Here is a 14,829-nt window from a genome sequence, read left to right as displayed (position 1 = left end):
TTATAGGCCGTGAACCACTGGTGGCTATAGCTGGAATACCTTGCATAGAATAGAATAGAGAGAGTGCCAGCCTCCATTTTTTTTCTCATTCCTTAGCTCATTCTTTAGTGCATGCTCTCTTTCCATCTGTCTCTGTCTTTCTGTCTCTGTCTTTCTGTCTTTCTCTGCCCCCCCTCTCTCCACTCAGCGCTACTCCTTATTTTTAAAGCTATCTTTTTTCTGAGTGATTTAGTAAAGACCTGCCTACAAATGGTCCTCCCTGTAAAGTGCATGGAGACTACACAGCTGAGTGCCAGGAACACTTCTGAGTGAAGTCCTTGAGAGAACTTTTCAAGGGCTTTTATTGTGGCATGTAGGCTAGAGCTTTCACAGGCTTTACAGCAAAAAATGCATGCCCTTCTCTCCTTGCTCTCTCCAAAGCAGCATTTCCACACAGCTAAACATACAGCTGGCACACCCACTTGAAAGAAAATACTTTATTCACCATGGAAGCACTGTCAATTTGTTTTGTGTGATGTAAAGAACTTTCCTTTGACTCTTGGGTCTTGAGTCTTCTCCCATTTAACAGGAGTCACTGTAGTGCACATGCACACAATGGAAAAAAAATGCTTGGTCAAGTGCCCTCAGTATGTTTTGGTTCATGTGGAGGATTTCTGCAGTCAGTTTGGTGCCCTAGGTGATCAACCCTTTCCTTTTTGTGCATTTAGAAATTGATATATGTAAACATAGCGTCATACATCTGATCACAGCTACACAGCTGATCTCGTACCTACAGTATATACATGAATAATCATTTTCTATGTCAAGTTTAATGTTTCATGTAATTTGACATCCTAATTCTGTGGTACTTTTGGGTGTTACTATGGAGTCCCTATGACATGTGGTGCCCTAGGCCAGTGTTTCCCAACCTTTTTTGTCTCATGTACCCTGTACCTTTTTGTTGTGCCACGAGTACCCCCTAACTTGTGTTTTACTTCGCTTTTTCTATTCCAGTGTGACTATAATCCATGCATTTGTTAAAATTACATTTTTCCAAGTACCCCCTTCAGTGTGCTCGCGTACCCCTAGTGGTACACGTACCCCTGGTTGGGAAACACTGCCCTAGGCAACTGCCTCGTTTGCCTATGCCTTGCACCCGCCCTGTCTGTAGTGACTCTGTAGACGTTTCCTGCTATGTAAAAATCAAGGCAGAAACAAGCATCTTCTCCCAGTCACAGTACCAAGAGTCTCAGTAGTTTACAAAGTTCACAAAGGTCAATTGCCATCAGTATGTTTTGTTTGACATTTGACTTTTCTCCGACCATGTGGTTCGTGCAATGTAAAAATCGAAGCAGAAAGAAGCATTTTCTCCCGACACAGTAGCAGAAGTCACTGTAGTATACTGTACCTACACCCTTTCACGTTTTTGCAACAGTCATTCATTTCATTACATGTGACATGAAAGTGTCTCTACATATACTGTATGACAAAGAAACACCCTTGTATCAGAAAGTATTGTCAATTGCCATCAGTTTGTTTTGTTTGGTTTGAAGGACTTTTATGTGACAATGTAGAAGTTTCCTCTTATGTAAAAAAAACACAGAGTAGAGAGAGTGTCATCTTCAACGCACAGTAGCAACAGTGGTTGTGATGACAGCGGCCGTCTTGTTTATCTGGAGAGCAGCCTTTTACGTCCCCCCGGCCCTCCCTCCCCTTCCCTTCCCTTCCCTCGGGGGACCGGCGACGACAGCACGCCGCTCAATGCACCAGGCAGCTCCGGCAATTATTACAGCTCATAACAATTAGCATTTAATTAACGCGGCCCAGCCATATGGAGGCATCCTGACTTTACTCCACAAATACAGGGCCGTGAATTAAGGTTAACAGTCAGTAATGAACGATACTGCCGCTACGTGACTCTCACGCCAAAGGGGGGGCGGGCGGGCGGGCGTCGAAAGGACTTGTGGAGGGAGGAACAGCAGCAACAGCAACAGTGTGGAACTATTCTGGGCTGTGTAAACGCAAAAGCAAGGGGTGATGACCGGTGGAGAGAGAGAGAGAGAGAGAGAGAGAGAGAGAGAGAGAGAGAAAGAGAGAGAGAGATGTAAGCCCTGCAGTTGAAGTAAACAAGCAGTTTGATTTTTTTTTTTTAAAGTTAACTTTTTTTTGTTATTATCTGATATCTCTCAAGTTATATTTTATATGAGAAGCATCTGGAGTCATTTACTTCAGAGAAGCTGGGCGTTTGTATTCATAGCAAAGCATAATAATAGGGGAAATATAAACTGAACGTGTGTCTATAAAATTCCATCTCATGTCAAAGTTTTAAGATGAGGCTACACAGCTGGGGTTAAGTTGGGTTTGCTATGGGGTGGGCTCTGGTCTAGGTTCAGGGCGAATGATCATTTTTGATTGCTGCTGTTGATGTATCATAGTGGTGAAGCACCAAATTCTGGGCTTTATGGACCCAATTCCAAAGCTTTTAACCCCTCACTCCTACCCCTCACTGTTTTATATGGTATTTTGTATACAATATGGTATACAGTTATGTTAAACACTTACAGTATATGTTACAGTATGTATGTTATACAGTTGGACTGACTGAGGGGGTTGACTGAAACGTGGTGACCTAGTGACTCGTTTCCCACTTTACCTTTTTCGACACCCCTGAATCCTGATCATAATGCAGCCCTGCCCCAATTTAACCCCAGGTCATACTCATTAGTGTTCACAGTGGTGTGTGGCACAGCGGTAACACTTTACAATAACGTCCTATTCAGAGCTTTATAAACACTTAATAAACAATGAACTAGTCATCAACAAAATGTTTACAAATGTTTATAAATGGGCAAGAAATACTACTGGTATGCTAACACAGCAAACACAGCACAGTCGCAGCGGTCCTGGAAGTTTCTCCTCCAAAGACCAGAGGGCATGAAACCACATAAAACTCACACTGTAGAAGTTGATTCCCACTCCACTGTGCAGTCATTGTTTGATTATTACTCATTTACAAACATTTGTAAATGTTAATTGTTATTAAATGTTAATAAAGTGTTTATAAAGCTGTGAATAGGACGTTATTGTAAAGTGTTACCGGCACAGCCATAGCGGGAGCGTACCTATGTTCCCCGGGTCCTATGTTCCCCGGTCTTTGTATATGGGACCGGGGAACTTAGGACCCTTTTTCCCCGCATTGTATCTGACAAGGGGATAAGGCCCAGGATGCTTGCACATGCATATTTCTTGCGCAAACGGTTGCCAAGCGTATTTCATATCAAGTTTGTGCACAGTGGCAGCCTAACCCTAACCCTAACCCTAACCCAAACAACAACCCGCGCTCACCATGCGGTAGCAGTCTACTTGGAAGCAGCGGGGAACATAGAACCTTTTTTTGAAAAATGGTAGTGGGGAACATAGGACCGGGGGAACAAAGGGATGACCCCGCCATAGCCAGCACACTGGAATGGCCACCTTTCTTTTCTATCTTTTCTTTTGGGTTTTTACACCTCTATTATTCAGTGAGACAGACAGGAAATGATTTGGGAGAGAGAGATGGGCAAGGATCGGTAGATTACCTCGGGTCAGACTCGAACCTGGGTCCCCGGCAGTCCCCGGAGCCACGTTGCCCCCAGCCTATCCACATTTCAATCAGGCCCACCCAGTCAAGTACAATTTTACGTATGTACTGTAAAAGCAATTCTGTGCACACCTGTGTATTTCCTGGTGACTATGCCCCTGTTGCGTGATTTTATTTCAATGTGCCGCGGTTTTCATTTTTAAACGATTGACTAATATGACTTTGTGCAAAAATAGATTAGCAAAAAATACCAGCGATGACTCTGACTCACAAACACTCCCTAACAAACAAACTGACTTGGGTTACAAGTAGCTAGATTTCAAAGCTAGCAGTGACTGGACTCACAAAAGAAGACAAAACAAACACTCTCAAATGCAGTCATGCATTCTTTTGTGTTATTTCTGTCTCTCACAGCATGCCTCAATGAGCGTTGTGCCTCCTGCATTTCCCTTCGGAGCTTCATGGAGCACTGCAGGAGCTGTTAACTACAATTGATTATGACAGCTGTAAAAAAAAAAAAAGCTTTTAAAAAAGATGTGAAAAAATATATCATTTGTTAGCAATTGAATTCCACTCAGGGAAAATGGATTTTTGCTAACAAATTATACCCCATAAAGCAAAGTGCCTGGTAAAATAGTGTTTACCTGATGGTGAAGTGTGATGAATAACATTTTGGGTCGATTTGGAGTGCCACTCTGTTGCTTTGGAGAGCAAACACTGGCTGGGGACAGTAGAACATCAGCAGCGGCAACAGGGCACACCATTCCACCAACCCCCCACAGGATATACCATCTTTCAACAGGAAAATTGAAAAAGAGAAAGAAAAAAAGTCAGGCAAAAACAGACAATAAAGATGAGAACGGGGAAGGGGAGGGGGGTGTATATCAGAAAGCAGAAAAACATCAAGAGTCCCTGTGTCCCAGATGGCGTACTGTTGGCCATCGCAGTAAACTGTCCCCAACAGAGAGAGAGAGAGAGAGAGAGAGAGAGAGAGAGAGAGAGAGAGAGAGAGAGGGGGAGAGAGAGAGGGAGCGTCTAACAACTAACCCACCAACCCATTTCATTTGAGCCGCAAGGCGGAGAGTTCACTTGTTTGAGTATGATGGATACTGCTGTCAGCTTCTCCCTTAGGATGATGAATGGCAGCATTCCACAGCAGGGGGGCAGAGAGGAGAGGAGAGGAGAGGAGAGGAGAGGAGAGGAGAGGAGAGGAGAGGAGAGGAGAGGAGAGAAGGAGAGGAGAGGAGAGCAGAGAAGGGGAGGAGAGGAGAGGAGAGGAGAGAGGAGAGGAGAGCAGAGAAGGAGAGGAGAGGAGAGGAGAGGAGAGGAGAGGAGAGGAGAGCAGAGAAGGAGGGGAGAGGAGAGGAGAGGAGAGGAGAGGAGAGGAGAGGAGAGGAGAGCAGAGAAGGAGGGGAGAGGAGAGCAGAGAAGGAGAGGAGAGGAGAGGTGAGCAGAGAAGGAGAGGAGAGGAGAGGACAGGAGAGGACAGGAGAGGACAGGAGAGGAGAGGAGAGGAGAGGAGATGAGTGGAGAGCAGAGGAGAGGTGAGGACAGGGGAGGAGAGGTAAGCAGAGAAGGAGAGGAGAGGAGGAGAGAGGAGGAGAGGAGAGGTAAGCAGAGGAAGAGAGAAGAGGAGAGGAGAGGAGAGAAGAGGAGGAGATGAGAGGAGGGGAGAGGAGAGGAGGGAGAGGAGGAGAGGTGAGGAGATGAGAGGAGAGGAGGGCAGAGGAGAGGTGAGCAGAGGAGGAGAGGAGAGAAGAGGAGTAGAGAGGAGAGGATGAGATGAGAGAAGAGGCGAGGAGAGGAGAGAAGAGAGGAGAGAAAGGGAGAGCAGAGGAAAGCAGAAGAGGAGAGGTGAGCAGAGGAGAGGTGAGCAGAGGAGGGGTGAGCAGAGGAGAGGAGAGGAGAGGAGTGAAGAGGAGAGGAGAGGAGAGGATAGTAGAGGAGGGGTGAGCAGAGGAGGGGTGAGAAGAGGAGAGGAGATGCGAGGAGAGGAGAGGAGAGAAGAGGAGAGGAGGAGAGGATAGGAGAGAAGAGGAGGGGAGAGGAGAGGAGAGGAGAGGAGAGGAGAGAAGAGGAGGGGAGAGGAGAAGAGGAGAGGAGAGGAGGAGAGGAGAGGAGAGGAGAGGAGAGCTTAAATGATGAGGAGAGGCAAGGCTGAGCACGAATACTTGAGAGAGAGAGAAATTGAGAGATACAGAGAGAGAGAGAGAGAGAGAGAGAAAGCAAAAGAGAGAGAGAGAGGGGTGGGGAGGGAGAGGGATGTTGCCAGTGTTTCCTTGGTCTATACTTATACCACCAGCCCACCCCACCCTCCCCTACACCACCACTGCAGCGCAGCTCATCATTTCAGAGATGGAGAGCGTGAGGGTCAGAGGTCGTTTCCATGGGACTAAAACACAGCAGTGATTTGTGGGAAGCGCCGAGCTGTGAGGTGAAGGGTCAGGAGAGGGAGCACTCAGGTAGTTGGACTGGGCAAGAGTTTAGCGAGGGAGATGGCGATGACAGGGCCGCTGACAACTTTGGCCGGGCCCAGGACAAAGTAATCCGAAAGGGCACCCCCACCCAATACATACAGTACAATGTAATGAGAGCCCAATTCAATCACCATCTATCCCTCCCTTTGCCCAGGACTACTGACCCTTTTGTGCCCACCTTTGCCCCCCCCCCCTAATACAATGTAATGAGAGCCAAATTCCAAATTTTGTACCCCCTCCCTGGGCCCAGGACAACTGACCCTTTTGTGCCCCCCTTGTTGGCTTCCCTGGTGATGATCATGATGGTGATTACAAAGGGGACAGTAGTCTCGGGCCCAGGGACAAGAGGGGGCTCAGAATTGTGTTCTCATTACATTGTATGCAATGGGTGGGGGTGGGGGGGGCTTTCAAGATGACTTTGTCCTGCGCCCAGCCAAAGCTGTCTGCGGCCCTGGTGGTGAGCAGCACAGCGTTGGGAGCTCCTGGAGGAACAGAGAGCATTCAGAGCTGCATGGGGAAACCTGTTCACTCGACTGGTTAATTCTTGGACTGGGCTGCAGATTTGGAGGTGGGTGGGTGGAGGAGGGGAAGGGTGGCAGAGGCAGTGGCAGTGAGGAGGGAGGAGATGATGGTGAGTAAGAAAAGGTAGTGTGTGTGTGTGTGTGTGTGTGTGTGTGTGTGTGTGTGTGTGTGTGTGTGTGTGTGTGTGTGTGTGTGTGTGTGTGTGTGTGTGTGCGCGTGATTAAAAAGAGCACACACACACACACACACACACACACACACACACACACACACACACACACACACACACACACACACACACACACACACACACACACACACACACACACACACACACAAATGGGAACTTGAATTATTCATGAGTGATCCTGTTCAGAGTTGGATCGTGCGATTGGGCCCCAGAACAGCTGCGATCTCCCTCTGTGTGCGTTTTTTTTTTCTTCTTCTTCTTTTTTTCTTCTTCTTTTTCTCGTTCTTCTTCTTTTTCTCTCTCTTCTTTTTTGAATCCTCTTGAGGTACAGCATCTGTTGGTGAGGGGAGGGGTTTTTTTTAGTCGTGAGGGGAGGGGAGGGGGAGAGGGTTTTTTTGGGGGGGGGGGTGACCCTCTTGGGGCTCGGCATCATGGGATATGGATACAGCGCTGTGTGTTTAACTTGTTCCTCCCCAGATGGCTGGATCAGCGTTTTTGAATTTTGGGGAGAGACACAACAACACCAGCTTTGTTTTTGATTCTCAGTGCGTCCTCTACACCTGCCACTCAAGGAGGCTCAGGAGTGTGTGTGTGTGTGTGTGTGTGTGTGTGGGGGGGGGGGGGGGGTTGAGAGAGAGAGAGAGAGAGGTAGAGAGAGGGAGTGTGTGTGTGTGTGTGTGTGTGTGTGTGTGTGTGTGTGTGTGTGTGTGTGTGTGTGTGTGTGTGTGTGTGTGTGTGTGTGTGTGTGTGTGTGTGTGTGTGTGTGTGTGTGTGTGTTTGAGAGAGAGAGAGAGAGAGAGTGTGTGCGTTCGTGCGTGCGTGCGTGCGTGTGTGTGTGTGTGTTTGTGTACGTGTGTGTGTGTGTGTGTGAGCGTGCGTGCGTGCGTGTGTGTGTCTGTGTGTGTGTATGCATAAAGACAGTGGTAAGTGGGCGAGCATTAACTAGGGCTTTGTGTCTGGTCTGGTTGCTGGTGGCAAAACATTGAAGAGAAAACAGTCGTACGACATTGGCACAACATCCTCCACAACTCTCGCACTTCTTCTTCATTAATCGTTACAGCTGGTGGTGGGATCAAACAGACTTGGGGAATAAACAGCTGGTGCCTGAATTAGACATCTGGAAGTACAGTTAAACGTAAGCTTCCACTGGTTTGCGAGTTGCCGTTTAAGTTTATTGTGCCATATTGACGCAGCTTTGTTTTAATTGCATTTGAGAGACGGGAGTCGTCATAAATGCTCATTAGTAAATTTATTAGTGTAAGGGGACTTCGCTTGAAGCTTTACGGCATATTATGCACCAAATCCAAGCATAAGCGCTTGTGCACATGAAAACGGCTTGGTATTGGCTCACTAAATTAAAATAATTCTGGACCACCACCACAACCACATACGGCGGGACCTGGAAGATGATGCACTTCAGCAGCAATGTCCATGATAGCTTGGGTGGATGCAATTTAAGGGGCAGAATCAATGGTTGTCTTTAAAACTATACCTGCAAGCAATAGAATAGCACAATGAGCGACAAGCATGGTTACCATAGAACTAGCAGTGCATCCTCATCCTCATGATCATCATCAACAACACCATCATCATCATCATTGTCATTGTCTTTGTCATCATCTTCATCATCAACGTCATCAACGTCATCATCTTCCCACCCAGTCGTCAGAGCAACAAACTAACCATAGAACAAACGTTACCATAGAATTATCAGTGTATCCTCATCGCTGTCGTCGTCGTCGTCGTCGTCGTCGTCATCATCATCATCATCATCATCATCATCATCATCATCATCATCATCTCTTCTTCCCTCTCAATGACTCTCCACAGATGGATGATCGGTCCAACCAGATCTGGGAGCAGTGCTCCAATGGCACATTAGACTGGACCCCGGACTTTTAATGGTATTAAAATACTATAAATACATGTTTGGCAGATAATCTCAGGCAGTTGTTAGTAAATGCCAAGACAGAAACTCTAGTTGTTCAATCGTCAGCTGCTTGGCGATTTGAAAAAGCTCTTATGGAATGATTGTAGTTCTTTTCAATCTTTTGTTTATTTTAACAAACAGCTCTATCTTGTAAATTGTCAGCTGTTTGGCAGTTCTTATGGAATTAATGATGGTAGTTTTGACATCACTGTCACAACATGTCAAAATTACATTTGTATCTTTGTCAGTCATGTACACAGACTGAACAAAATGCTCTTTCCATAAAAGAACAGCCCAAAATAAGGGCACACACTTCAATATTTTGTTGGAACGCTTTAAAGGCCAACTTCCGATAAAACACACCTTTTGAAGATCGGATAGTCACCCCAAGTTAAATTCACTTGCAAGGCTCTCATAGCGGTGCGTCACCTCGCCTGGCTGCATTTCCCGGTGTTTCCCAATTGACATAAATAATGCGGAGAAACGAGCGAATCACGAAAGCCTTTCTGTGTTGCGTCACGTCGCAAGAAGGCGTTGCCCACAAAGGTTTATTTCGACCCATTTTTCTAAAAACATGACGAGTAATTTTTTTCTGCTTGTTTTCAAAACAAGCAACTTCTGGTGGCCCGAAACCTAGCTTAGCTTAGCTATCAGCTGGTTGCTACTCTCAGGTACACACACTGCACACAGCCTCATACATACAGCAAGCCCACTCTGGTTGCTCCGTGCCTGCAGCTCGCCTAGGGGTCGCTGTCGAAAGAGCACAGCCCTGAATGGCCTCCGTTGGCGCCCAGTACCACCAGGGGAAGTGGCAACTCCATTGTTTCCCATTATCAAGAACAGGAGGAGTGAGCCAATCAGAGACGCATTTCCACGAGAGCAGGAGGAGTGAGCCAATCAGAGACGCATTTCCACGAGAAACACGGAACACCCTCTCGTTTCTCCACAAGCCACCTTGCTAGCTTGCAAAAACGGCTTGAAACAAAGCAACCAGAGCGTTTTTTAAAACAGGACCAACGCGTAACACATTCAATAACAATGGGGAACAACACAGCAATATTAATGAAATGACGTTGAGAGGCTATCTTTAAGCTTTAGTCCTTAGCTTTAGTCAGAAAGACATCACCTTCACGCATGGATTGGCCTCCACAGTCTCCAGATCATAATGGCATAATATTTGGGATGTACTATAGGATTTGTGCAGCCTTCAAACTCTGCCATCTTGGTGAAAGTGAATGCAACGCAGCCCGCTAAGCCCAACACATTTGGGCTTGCATGACCACGGGGACCCCAGTTCGAATCCGGCCGAGGTCATTTCCCAGGCCTTGCCCCATCTCTCTCTCCCAATCATTTCCTGTCTACTCTCATAATATAATATAATAATAAAGGCCAAAAAGCCCCAAGCCCCAAAGAAAGTGAATGCAACACTGGATGGATATAAATGACACTTACCAAAACAATGTGTTCCATAATCAAAGCTAAAGATGTTCCAACAACATATTAGAGTTTGTGAGCTTTTTTGGGGTACAACCTTTTTTGGCAGTGTATGTGAAGATGCCTTTTTCTTTTCATGAAGGAAATCATTATTTATCACTTTTCTGTTGCTTTATACAGAGCTTCACTGAATCTTCAGGAAAAGGTACAAAAAGTACAAAAGAGTACAAAGAGTAGGCCTACAAGAGTTCATCAAGGTCATGTTATCCAAATAGTTTAACTGTGAACAAACTGCCTTTTTCTTTGAGCTTGAAGAACACTGTACAATATTTACCTGGGGGTGTCATCTGGCAGGGACGACTGAGAAGAAAGGTCGGGCGTAGGGCCAAGGAGAATTTTTTATAAAAAAGTTTAAAGTTAGTTTGTTCTGATTTTTTGGCAAGTTCAAGATACACGAAACGCAGCGTGGCTGAAGAACAATGCACAGTGCATGTTAATAGTAAACTACACTAATCTGTTAAGCGGCCAACAATATTAATATAATAAGTTGTAGCGTAATTGCACTGGAAACCGTACGGCTATTTTGCTGTTGTTACTAATAACAAACAGTTATTACCATAAAATTACACTGAACTTACTGTGGAATTACTATGAAATGACCACATTATTAACGACCCGTAAAGTAAAGTGTTAGCACACCTTCAGCCTACACTTCAAGATAAACGCTGCATCCCTTCAAACCTACCATTGTTCGGTTCAGTTTTTTCTTCTTGCATTGTTCATTGTAGGATTACAATAACAAAAAAGAAGAGGCATAAACTCCTGCCCGCCAAACCCATCACAAGGTTTTTTTTACCCTCTGCTTGAATCTTTGGGGCAGGTTTTGGCAGGATGGTGGCGACAGCAGAATGACTACGGCTAGCAGTTGCTTGATTGGACGTTGTATTGGTCAAGGCAACAGTACCGAGTCAATTTGAACCATAACAACAACGGTTTGGTCCCACCTACACTCTTCAGTGATCTGAAATGGGCAGGTCCAGACTGAAGTTTTCACATGTAGTCTGGCTCGCCAGGCTAGCACGTTATGGCATCAGCTGCACTTGAGTAGAGAATCATGTGGGGATGGGAGTGATCCTTTCTCATCAGTAGCCTACTGTGCCGTATCTGCTGTATGAAGCCTGTGTTAGAGGTCCACTATTGCCTTTGGGAATTATTCAATCATTTTTTAAAAATATATTTTTTGGGCTTTAGTGGAGAAAGAGAGATGGGTAAGGATCCGGATTGGAATTGAACCCACTTCCCTGGATTTGTGGTATGGCACCTTGGCCTATGAGCCATGGAACGTGAGTGAACACCTCTCCTTCACAATTTAATTAGAGCCACGGTTATGAACTTATTGTCGCAAAAATGGTCATGTCCATGTCTTGATCTGTTAGTTAAGACTCTTGGTTATGGTGTTGTTGTGATGTATACGCTTTTTCAGCAAATATAGGCATAATATTTGCATGAAAGAGCTACCATCCCATCCACTGTGGTACCCATGTAAAAGCTGTGCTGGAGTGTGAGAAAATCAAGCCAGGAATATTTCTGGCGAATGTGATGAATAGGAGTGACAAATTCTCCTTAGTATTTGCTGTCTATTGCCTATGAAAGGTTCACTCAAGTGTGAGATACACATTTAACGATCTCTCTTCTTCTCCTGCAACGTACGGTAAGTGACAAGTTCTCATCAGTGGCAAACACCACCCCCCGGCCTTGGAACAGTACGTGAGAGCTCAGCTGGAATCTGTGGGATCAGTCTGAAGATGACTTTTCTTCTCACTGAAAGGGATTGCAAAGTTGCGCTCAGTACTACATCCAGGGCCAATGTCATCTAAAAGGTCCCTTAACCAACACACACAATGTAATGAGAACCCAGTTCAATCTGGGCCCCCTTCTCTTCATGGGCGCAGGACAACTGACCCTTTTGCCCAGTCCCTGATGTCCCCCCCCCGACTACGTCCCCTCTGGTGTCTATGTGGGTGAGATCCAATGGAGTTTAACTGGTGGGCTGGCCACGGCCACCCAACACGTCCTCTTGCAAAGATGTGGCATCACCCCAACAACCAACCCGACCCGGCCTCTCTCTCTCTCGCCCTTTCTCTCCCCCCCCCTCCCTCCCTCACTCCCGCCCTCTCTCTTTCCTTCTCACTCTCTCCTCCATAGCCGACCATCAGCGGGGGATGTTTTTCAGAACAGGGGGACCAAAGTGGGGGAGGGATGGAGCCAGCGAGGGAATGAAAGGGGGAGAGGAGGGGGAGGCTGAGTGGGAGGGAGTAGTAGAGGATGTTGTGTGCTGTGGTGTGTGTGTGTGTGTGTGTGTGTGTGTGTGTGTGTGTGTGTGTGTGTGTGTGTGTGTGTGTGTGTGTGTGTGTGTGTGTGTGTGTGGAGGGGCGGACAGATGCAGCGGCAGCTCTCGTTGGTAGCTGGAGGAGGAAATGGCTGACTACCTTCTTGGCTTGGAGGCGCCATTAACCAATTTGGCTTCCAGATGTCCGTCATAGAGAGAGCGGCAGCCAGAAGCCAGCAGCCAGCAGTCTGCACTGAGCAGAGAGAGACAGGCACCCTGCGTCCACGCATACACGCACGCATGCATGCATACACGCATGCATGCACGCACACATGCACACACGCGCACACACACACACACACACACACCCACACACACACACACACACACACACACACACACACACACACACACACACACACACACACACACACACACACGTACACACGCACACACACACACACACGGACGGACGGACGGACGGACATACGCAAGCACACACAGACACATTCACACACACACACACACACACACACACACACACACACACACACACACACACACACACACACACACACACACACACACACACACACACACACACACACACACACACACACACACACAGACACATGCACACACACATGCACGCATGCACACTCATGCGTACACACACATTCAGCAGCCAGCATTGAGAAGAGCAGGGCAGAGCAGAGCAAAGAACCTCCCAGCCCACAACAGAGTCAGACACCTTGCATCTGGCTGTGAGGGGAATTATTTTATTCAAGTATTATCATGTGCAAATATTTTATAGAGTGGTAAGAGTTTTCTTACATAGCCTAATTACAGTTTTCTCTGTTCGCTAAAGCACATTTTTTGTAACCTTTGGCTGCTTTTGCTGAACTCCTCACACAGATGAACAAACCTATAACCAAATCAGCCAAACTGAATGCACAAAAACTGATTAGCACTAAGTTTGTAATGTTATAAAACACACTTTGCATAACTGTAAACACAACTCACTGCTTTGCACACAATTTGCTAAATATGGACACATTCCTAGAAAAAATGTACACACTCGTGGATGTTTTGTACACTACAATACTAATTATTACACAACATGTGACAGGGGGAAACACCTTTAAATAATCTCTTCTCTTTGCAACCGGCATACTGTATAAATAAGCCACAGGTAAGCTTTCTGTGTAGAAAATAATGGAAGGAGAAAGAAACACCAGAAGAGTGAGGATCAGAGCAGGGTGAGGAAAGGAAGAAAGGAGACAAAGGCATATACACGTAATCACAGATCACACATTCATTGGCCATGTCATCAACCATGGCATGAGCTACAACCCAATCTGAGCCGCTACACTGTAGAGAGCATAAGCAGAACATTTCACGCTGAGAACCGGTATGTAGAGTCATTTCATACTCAACAGCGCAGTGTAGCAAATATGTACAGAGACAGTGTACATGAAAGACAATATAGTATATACTGACTGTAATGTGTGAAATACAGTACAGTAATGTACAAGTGATGGGATTGATACTTTACAGAATTACTAGAATTCTGAGAGCAGGTGGCCGAGAACAACTGTGTGTTCACGCCTGAGCAGGAGACCCACATTCTGAATGGCTAACAATAAGGCTGCAGGAAATTCCCTAGGCCTAATAGAACATGGCAGAACCTTTGCAAATATAAATAATGTGAGTATCTCTGCAATATCACGGCTAGTTGAAAGAAACAAAATTCACATGAAGCAGGTCTACAAGGTTCAGAACATAAACAACTATGTTGATATGTGCAGGTAATGAACAATTAGTTTTGAATATACTGTAGGAGTCCATACTGATATTGACCAGACGGCATGTGAGGACTGGATACAAGGTGATACTTTCTCCGCTGTCTTGCACTTGAAGATATAGCATGTGATGTCAAGGAAATGTTATTGTCGGATCCAGCAAGGCATATGGATGTTCAGTAATTTCCTTTGTTAGAATTACATTGTGTTTTCTTGTATATTTGAGTTACATGTCAAAAACATATTTTTTGCTCTGGGGAACGTAAATAAACATCCATGATTGAACTCTCATCCCCTGTGCTTTTATATCACAAGTATTCATGACAAAAGTGTGATCTACAATTGATTTGCATTGTGCAAAGAACAACACAAGCTAGATGTGTGTATCATTTATACTGCATGTGTGTAGTTGCAGTGTGTGTGTGTTTATTATAAGATAGTTTGTGTGAATGATTTGACACAAAAATGCACATTTTCCAAAAGTGTATAGCGTTTTTCAACCTTAGTTTGATTTTGCAACACATCTACAGTGCTTTGCTAGATAGGTGTGAAGTTCTTGTAGTTGTGTGTAGAGTTTTGCAAAAGC

This window comes from Engraulis encrasicolus, chromosome 24 (genome assembly GCF_034702125.1).
Source record: "Engraulis encrasicolus isolate BLACKSEA-1 chromosome 24, IST_EnEncr_1.0, whole genome shotgun sequence".
Taxonomy (NCBI): Eukaryota; Metazoa; Chordata; class Actinopteri; order Clupeiformes; family Engraulidae; genus Engraulis; species Engraulis encrasicolus.
This window is presented reverse-complemented; position numbering follows the sequence as displayed.